We start from the raw sequence: 10,004 nt of genomic DNA, 5'->3' as shown, positions 1-10,004 counted from the left end.
CCTCTAAATGATGGAAACTCAGCTTACTTTGTTCAGTCAAATGCAGTTGAAAATGAATCATATCAAAACTCACCAAAGAACTCTAGCAGACAGAGGTATTCTATCATTTCATTTTTGGGTTTTGATTAAATTTTGTTATACTTTTTGCTATCCTCTTCAATATTCTTGATTTTTCTATTTATTTGAGTTTGATGCCTGTAATCAGCAGCCCTTTTTCTATTGTTAGGAATTCTTTCACTTGGCACGTCAATACTCTCATCACTAACACTACACATCAGTAAAAAGGATTTGGGTTTTGAAAATTCTATAAGAGATCATTTAGGAGCAATGAAGATAATCAAGTAATGCAAAAAAAATTTTTGTAAGAGACAATTTTTTCAAGGTTTTGTATTTCTGTTGTACAACTAATTTGAAATTAGTGTAGCTGAACAGTTTTTCATCTTTTAAATTTGTTCTTCATTTGGTCAAAATTTGTTCTCCTGCATAATATTGCAATGATCAGGTATTGATTTATAATATTGCAATGAAGCAATAGCCTTGCATCTTGCCTTTTTAGCTATCACTTATCTTTTGAATTAACTTTGACATCTTGGCCTATGTTGTAGATTTACCTTGGAGTGGATGAAAGTTATAGTTTTATTCCAAAGTAGTCAGAATTGAGGTTTGCTTTTAGCTTTTAAATCCAGTCTATGTACATTAGATCTATTTGTAATTTGAGTTGAATTTTATGTGTGTCTCAATTGTATTCATAGGTCATAAATATACTTTCATGAGGCGACGACAGTGATGGAGGCCACCACCGCTGTTAGATCCGCAGAGCTGCGTCCACCACAATGGGTGAGTTGGCAACAATTTCCTATCCTTGCCACATATGGAAGGATCAACAAAAGAGGGGAGCCACAAAGACAAGCTCCCAAAAGTACTGTACCTGATAGAGGTATTATTCTATCATATATTTTTGGGTTTTGATTAAATTTTGTTATACTTTTTATGTGTTCTGGATTTGCACCCACCATCTTATTGTTTGGAATTCTTTCATTTGGGACATCAATTCTCTAATCATTAACGCTTCACATATACCAATATAAATCTATAAGAGATGTTTCGAGCTTTTAATTTATCAGCTGGAATTGATTTGAGTAAAAATAATTTGGTTTTGAAAATTCTATAAGAGATAATTTTGGAGCAATAAAGATCATCAAGTAATGAAAAAAAATATCCGGTCCCACTTTAATGACTCTATATTTCCGGTCTTTGAAGAACATGATAACATCAAGCATAATACAACTTTCCCAACTTTGATTAGATACAAATGTCCGCATATCCTTTATTTGGGTTGAAATACCAATATGATTGCCTAATTTGCTTTAAGCCTTTAATGCCTCTTTAGGTTCTATCTCAAAGATACATTTCCACCCTTCAATTGGCTATGGTAGTCATGCCCCGTTTTACTTTTTCGCACAGGTTTGGTGGACTGTAAAGTGAATTTTATGAAATCTGCAAAAGAGTTTTAGTTTTGGTATTAATAGATATATTCTTTTGATCTTTTTTCATAGGGTTGGGCATGATGTAGAAACTAAAGATATTATCAATGGAGCTATGAAATTGCTATGGTAGACTATGGGCTGCAAATATCACATATATATATATATATACCTAGGTACACAACTAAGCAATGGAGCTATCAGATCGCTATGGTGAACTTTGAAGTGTAGGAATATTGGCAGCAGAAAAGGCACAAAAGAGGAATGGTTTTGAGATGACATTTTCAGGTATTGTTAAAAATTACCTATCTTTACTAAACTGTTTTGTGACTTATTATTAAAAAGAGTGGGGGCAGGGAAATAGAAGGGGAAGAGATGTGAATACTGCAATTGTATAGTGAGTCATGATTGTTCACTTAGTCATGAAGAATATAAGTATATTTGAATCATAAATTTTCTATTTTTTATTGGCAGATTAAAGATGGAAACACTACTATAGCAGGAAGGAGGGTTCTTAAGTGATCATGCTTTAGACTTTAACCCAAACTTCTACTGGATATCAATTGGAGCCAAGCTTGGTATCACAACAATTTTTTATTTTGGATTTGTCTTAGCTCACCTTATTTAAATCGTAAGTAACATACAAGTTATTATAGAAAAAGAAAAATGAAACAATCATTTTAATTTGCTCAATTCACTAATTTGATGAAAATATATTCACTAATTTTGTGAGTGTGTGTGCTGATTTTTTTCTCTTTAAAATCTACTACATTTTTATAGTTATTGATTCTATCTGAATGTTGTTTGGCTAATTCTTTTTTTCACATTGTTCAAATTCTCCCCTTTTACTACTGCTACACTAACTAGAGAACTTAGCTCATGGGTCCATTTATAAAAGTTGTTGTGTTGAACAAGCTTCCATCTTAATTTTTTAAAATTTAAACACGATTTCCAATGTGTTTTATCATTTTAAATAATTGTTGTCTGGACCTGAAGTTGATGAGAGACGCCTCTATGATTTGTTCCACCAGGATTGACAAGTGGTTTGGGTTTGTTTTGCCCCCGCCCTTTTGTTTGATTGTGTTTATTTTTCTTTTTCCAAGTTTGTTTGTAAACTTTGTATGAATAAATGGAGTGTCATTTGTGCAATATGAGTTCTGCAAATGTAATGTTGACTGTGATACTGTGATTTATTTATATATAGATATTTCTTTCTTGGTAAAGTACCTTGCTTATGTTAGGATCATAACAATATTTTAATTGTCCTTAGTTGGTGGCATTATGAAATTATTTCCAAGCTTCACTCTTTGTCTTTCATTTTTGAAATTGGAATATGCTAATGAACTTTAGCTTTAACTTTGTGTCGATACTATTGCTACACATTTTCTTTTATTTGTTATTCCAACAAACCAATTTGGTGAAAGGTCTGAAATCACATCCTACGTTCTCTGTGATGTTGATTTGTGTGGTGGAATTCTCAAGAATATATTTGTTTTTAAACTTTCTTCTTTGCATGTTACATGCTTGATTAAATGCCTATAAACTCTTTGAATTTTGCTTCATTTGTTCTAACTTTAGACTACAAGATTAAGAAGTTAGTTAATGAATGCAGGGGTAGTTAATAAGAATTAACTAATATATGAGACTTAGGACTTAAGAGCATTATCTTATGATTTTACATTACTAAAACAGAGTTAGAAATGTGTAGCCACATTGCCTTCGTTACTTATATTCTATTGGATCTGACTAGAGATGAAATGGTAGTTTATTTTGGCATTGTAGTTAGATTCTATTAATAAAATTGTAGCGAGAATTTTATGCTCTAAATTGAAAACTGCTATGTCATAATCATTTATGAATTGGGACTGATGCTTTATTTTTTATAAACTGTTATTGTCCTGATCATTCTACCTTGCTCACTCATTAGTTATTTAACCCATCAATTTAGTTTAGGTTATTTACCTACAAGAATACACTATTTTTTTTACTCTCACTATATTTTTATTTGACATGAAATTGTGGTTTTTAACTTGCATGATGTATTAGTAGATGATATAAATTGACTTAAATGTATTGTGTAAGAACCATGCCCCTTTTTTTTTCTTTTATTGCATCAATGCACATTTTCTGAGCAAACAATTTCAAATATATAACAATGGTTAGTGGTTCTCATAGTAGTAGTTTTCTATCCATGGATATAACAATGATAATGTAAGTTTTTGTTTGCTTTTCAAGTCGTATTTGTGACTCTAGTTCTTTTATGCAATAGTTTGGCTATATTAAAATTTCTCATAATTTTAAGTTGCATTGATTCTTGATTAATGGGCTCTATTGAGAGTAAATAATAATTAATTCTTTTTTTCATTTGACAGTACTATCAATTATGAATGTGAACTGTCATTGTTTGGGGAAAAAAATTTTGGCCAGGCAGTTACAATGTAACAAACAGTATCCTTTAAATCAGGTTTAAAAAAGAAAAAAAAAAGAATTAGATGGTAGTTAAGAAAATGCTTAGTTTGATGAAAAGAATTGTTCATGACATAATTTAAGATGACTTCTTTAGTGATTTAAATGAGGTGTTACTTTATTTAGTTTCAATATATGTATTGTATGTTAGAATTCCTTAACATGCTTTGCGAAATAAAAGGATATCTATTTAGTATTTTAAGGAATTTAAATTCTTATAAATTTTAAACTGCATATGTAAATTAAGTAGTTTTGATGATTTTGAAGTTCGATTCTGGAATATTATTAAGGTGTTGAGTTTCGCATATTAACATAATTTAGTGCAGTGGTTGAAGGTGGCAAATTGATCAAAAATGAATGGTACAGAGTCAGTGTCTCTAAGGGAAACAGAGCTGTAAGTGGAGGTTGAAAGAATGATTGCTAAGGCAAATATGGAGAAACTTAGAGTTGATTTGCTCTCTATTGAGTATGAGACTAGGGTTATTGCTTTCATTTACTTCAAAAATGAATTAGTTATATTTTAATGAAATATTTTTTCTATCTGATTTACAAAGCTAGAGAGAATCATATTTTTTAGCCTATGGTTAAAATTGTTCTCATTATCAGGATCAGCAAGTGTTTTTATTGTAAGTAAAAGTATATAGTAAAAACCCTGTTGGCAGATCAGGAATTTTTTTTCTGTAACACCAATAATTTAAACATGTATGTGAATAGTTCGATAACCATGACAAATTCAAGATTTAATTAAACAAATTATGACATTATGGCTAAAAAGAAAAAAAAAGATAAGGTATTGTATTGCTTGCTATACTCTCAAAACAAAAATCTATTTTTGTTTTATGTATGTTGTTATTAACACAATAAGATTCGAACAATGCTCCTTATTTGTTCAATTGTCTGACATTTTCTGAACTTTTTTTCTTTGGAAGATTGTTTGGGACAAATGTCTTGGTATTTAATAGTTCGTACCTTCTTGGGTTGCAATTAATAACAAAGAAATTAGAGTTGCCTGTGAATATTGTATTTCCTAAAAAATTGTTGCCTGGTGTTGTTCCTAAAGAGGATATGGTGTGACATTCTTATCCCTTGAGCTATCCTGTTAAACATTCTTATTCCTTAACTGTTTCAAGATTTGTTTTGGGAAGTATCATAAATTAGTACTTTTGTTTGCATTGGATTTATTTTGAATAGAGATATAAAATCGTTAGAATAATGAAACAACTTTGTATCATTTTTTTGGTTTGATTTTTTTTTCTTTTAAAGAGTAGCTCATGAATGATTTTGTATCAAATAGATACTTTTCTGTTGAGATTTTACTTTTGAAAAATAACAAGATTTTTATTTTAACTTTTAAGTATAAATTAAATTGGAATTTAGTTCTCTAGAAATAATTTTTTTCTTTCCGTGTTAGTATTTGTATTTGTATTTATTTAACGTATAATGCTCTAATTGTTATGTAGAGAAGTAAGTAACTTTATGCAAATATGCAACAACTCATATGGAGGATACTATTTACTTATTTAAAGTGACATAAAATGAAAGTTAGAAATAACACTAATTCATCGGATGTAAAAGTACTTATAGGTAGAGGATATTAGTATAAATGTGATTTTATAAAATTATAATTAATTATGATGTCATATAATTTATGTTGGGATATTTTTTATTAGACATTAAAAAATGAATACTTTTAACTAATGTTAGTTAAAATTACGTTGAAGTGTAATTTATTAATAGGATATAAATTATATAATATTTATAGTACTTTTTTAATCTAGTTTTTACAATAATAGTATGTAATTCATTTAAAAAAAATCAATGAAATGGATTTTAGTATGCACCTTTTTTTTTTAAAATGAATATTAATATGAGTTATAAAAATAAAAAGATTATTTAGCCTTTATAAATATAGGTTGGAACAATTTTATACATTGGATAATAAATTTTTATATATGAAAACTTTTCAAATGAAAAATAACAACTATTAATATCAATAGTATTATACCAACAAATTTTGATAATGATACAATATTTGACCCGCGTTATGCGCGGGTTTTACCCTAGTTTTAATATATAATAGGAAAGTAGTAGTAGATCCTTTACTCGACAAGTGGCATGTCCAATGGTTGACAAGTGCTAGCTTTCATTGTATGACATGTGTAACTTATCAAAACAGCAGTTGTAAAATATTATTTTAATTTTAATATATAATAGGAGAATAGTAGTAGATCCTTTACTCGACAAGTGGCATGTCCAATAGTTGACAAGTGCTAGCTTTTATTGTATGACATGTGTAACTTATCAAAACAGCAGTTGTGAAATATTATTTTAATTTTAATATATAATAAGAGAGTAGTAGTAGATCCTTTACTCGACAAGTGGCATGTGCAATGGTTGACAAATGCTAGCTTTCATTGTATGACATATGTAACTTATCAAAACAGCAGTTGTGAAATATTATTTTAATTTTAATATATAATAGGAGAGTAGTAGTAGATCCTTTACTCGACAAGTGGCATGTGCAATGGTTGACAAGTGCTAGCTTTCATTATATGACATGTGTAACTTATCAAAACGGCAATTGTGATAATAGGAGAATAGTAGTAGATCCTTAACTCGACAAGTGGCATGTCCAATAGTTGACAAGTGCTAGCTTTCATTATATGACATGTGTAACTTATCAAAACAGTAGTTGTGAAATATTATTTTAATTTTAATATATAATAAGAGAGTAGTAGTAGATCCTTTACTCGACAAGTGGCATGTGCAATAGTTGACAAGTGCTAGCTTTCATTGTATGACATGTGTAACTTATCAAAAGAGCAGTTGTGAAATTTGAAATTTGAAGCTCAGCGGGAATTTTCCCAAAAAGATAGCTCCAGTAATATTGAATCTTTTTCCATTTCAAATCCATGATTTGAATCTCTCTCTTGCTCTCATTCCTCATTTTGCTTTGCAGCTCTGAAGAAGTAGCTTCAAATTTTTGGGATTCATTTGGTGTTTACTTTCATTTCCTCCCCGTATCCGCACCAGTGACGTCGGCACCGTCTACCTCTGGTCTGACTTGCAGAAAGTACTAGCCTTAACCTTACACAGTTGGTACTTCTTCATCATATCTACCTTCTCTGTTTTGAACCGTGTTCATCATGCCTCAGTCTCAAAGAAGATACATTCAAGTGAGTTTTTGTGAATTATTTTCACTATTTTTCTTTTAAAAGCTTATATAATTGTTTACATCTACCAAATACTCTGTTACCTATCTTTACTAACCCATCTTCCCACCGAAGCAGAGAAGAAGAAAGCTAGGGCCTTCCACGAAATGCAGGCCAAGGTTGAGAAAGAGATGGACAGTGTTTAAGGTTTTTATTTTCCCCTAAAATCAGATTTTCACTTATTTAAGCTTATTTGTTTCATTTTATCTGTTAATTTTAATTTAATGTTCAATGCTGAGGTTTTGTTCAAGTTGGTAGTAAGTAGTAACATTTTCTATTATTTTCTCAAGGTTGTTGAAGATGGAAACCTGACTTTTACCCTTCAGGAGGCAAATTGAGACAGTTAATTTCTTTTTTCAATATTTCTTTTCTATATGTGAAATCACTTGATATGTTATGGTATGTGATTCTAAAAGTGTAAACTAGACAAAATTTAAATGGAAAAATATAAGCTGATTGTTGATAAGCTGTGATCTGTGGTTGGAAAATGTGATGGAATTGACTGAGATTATGGTGTTGTGGTAATATGTAGGTAGATGAAGAGGATTGTTATGCAGAGATCCTAAAGAATACTATTATAATGTGAGATGAATCAGCACTCCTATGGGTGGATCCAGCAACGATACAATCGCTACTAAAGGACTGCTCATGCCAAGGGGCAGCAAATAGGAGAATAAGGCTAAGGATTCCAAATAAAGGATTTGTCCTCCTTTAGCTACCGTAATTTGTTTCCAAGGTTCGATGCCATAGTTTTTCTTATTTAGTTTGTTACAGTATAGAACTTGAGTTCAGGCTTAATAGTCCCAAAGATGATTGGTGTGAATCATTTAGTACGTATCCCATGACCTATGATCCCTGTTTTTGAATGGTGCCACAGGTTTCATCAAATTCATTTAAAAAATTGTAGACTCTGTTATGATTATTTCTACGTGTTTTCAAAATTAAATATATTTTTTATAATTGCAGCTGGAGTATTAGTATCATGAAATTAAATATAGTTTCTCATATCTAATTTATGAGCAACATTGTGCATTGGATTGGACTGACAATAGCTTAGTGGTTAGTAGAATCACTACTTTTCTTGACAAATGATATTTGAGAAGAGAAAAAATCTCATTGATCTTGAGACAGATATGAGGAAGAATAATTTTCCTAACTTATATGTTTAGTTGTAGATAATTACCAGCTAATTGAATTTAGCAAACAACTTTCTTTTAACATAGTAATTCACAGAAATATGTATTTAAGCTATGTGTATTCTTACTGTATGTGCTTCAAAATGTTAGTTTACAGTTATAAGTTGGTTTACCCATGGCTCTTTAGTAAACAAAGCTCAAAGCTACAAGAATGCACATTTATGTCAGAAGAGGCGGTCAAATTATCAGGCTGGCATAGCAAAGATGCTGTCCTGTCCTGGGAGAGGAACGAGAAATACCAATTCAAGTAGGAATACAACAATCTTTTCATAAATCTTGGATTATGAATTTATGAAACGTAAATCATATGATGGAGTCTAGCACACAGAGTACATCATTTTCTGTCAGATACGTCGAACTATGTGGCTAATTTATAAGCATGGAGGATAAAACTTTTGAAACATATAATTAAAATTAAATATCAAAACACATGACTGTGATTGCAAAAATACATGGACCACTAAGTTGAACATTAGAATTTACCACCAAATTTTGTGAATATTTTGAGCGTTTTTTCCCATTTGTTTTAAACTCTATCTTTTTGGCTTTTGAGATGATGCATGATGATAGGATACTGTTTAGCATTTTTGAAGAAATGAATTTATATAGAGAGAGAATATGATTTTATATGTGATTTTGTATGAAGAAATCTTAAAGACTATAAGACATTGTATTAACTAGCCTTTTAATTATATATATCTTACATTAGGACTGATTTGTTTCTCTCATTTTTTTTCCCTGTTCTCTTTTTTTTGTACTTCTTTGGACATCTGTTTGACTACAAAATGATATCAATGCAAGTTTATAGATAGCTAGATTGATTTGTAACAATCCATTCAAAGTTTCCAAACAATATAAAAAATAAAAATTGTTCATAGTCAAAATGATGCCTAGAGATCATGTATATGTTAATGAAGCTTTTCAAAAACTCAGTGTCTTAATTTGATTTACCATGAATATTAAGTTTGTCCTTTTATTAATACAAGTATTTTTTATTAAATTGAAAGTTAAAATTTTCAAAAATTCAATTAAATTACATAAATAGTTTTTGTATAACGGTAAGGTTGGTGATATGCAATGATACGACAGCAGATGGAGAATACACATATATGAGGGGAAGAAAAAATTTCTTGGTGCAATTTCCTTCTGTGTGATTTAATAACAAATTGTGCCCTGTAATCATATATCTCAAAATTAAAAATAAATAACAAAACTGATTGAATGGATTGCCAACGAAGTCCAAAGCTTCTTTGTGTCCTTTGTTGTGTGTGTGATTGTGGTAATGTTTTGGCAGAGAAGATATAGAATGTAGTAGGTCGATGCTGCTGTTAGAAGATGGCGGCAAGTGGAAGATAGAGTGGTTCGGAAGAAGAAGAGGAGGGGAAGGAGAAGTCAGTGAAGGGTGAGAACAAGATCAAGCACAAAATGAAGATTGATTCATAGTTGGAAGTTTTAGAGAAAACTTTTGCTGGTAGGTGAAAGTATTTTAACCATTTTTGAACAATATTGTAATATTCCTTTTCTTTTGTTGGTTTTTTTCCACGGTTTTAGTGTTGTGCATTTTTTTTGTTCAGGGAGGCTTACCCTTCAGAAGTAGTGTAAGCCGAGTTATTTTGAGAGTACTTTCGAGTATTGATAAGTGGTAA

Source organism: Arachis ipaensis, chromosome B3 (assembly GCF_059453495.1).
Source record: "Arachis ipaensis isolate K30076 ecotype BB chromosome B3, ASM5945349v1, whole genome shotgun sequence".
Classification (NCBI taxonomy): Eukaryota; Viridiplantae; Streptophyta; class Magnoliopsida; order Fabales; family Fabaceae; genus Arachis; species Arachis ipaensis.
The sequence above is the reverse complement of the archived record's forward strand: the minus strand, read 5'-3'. Positions refer to the sequence as shown.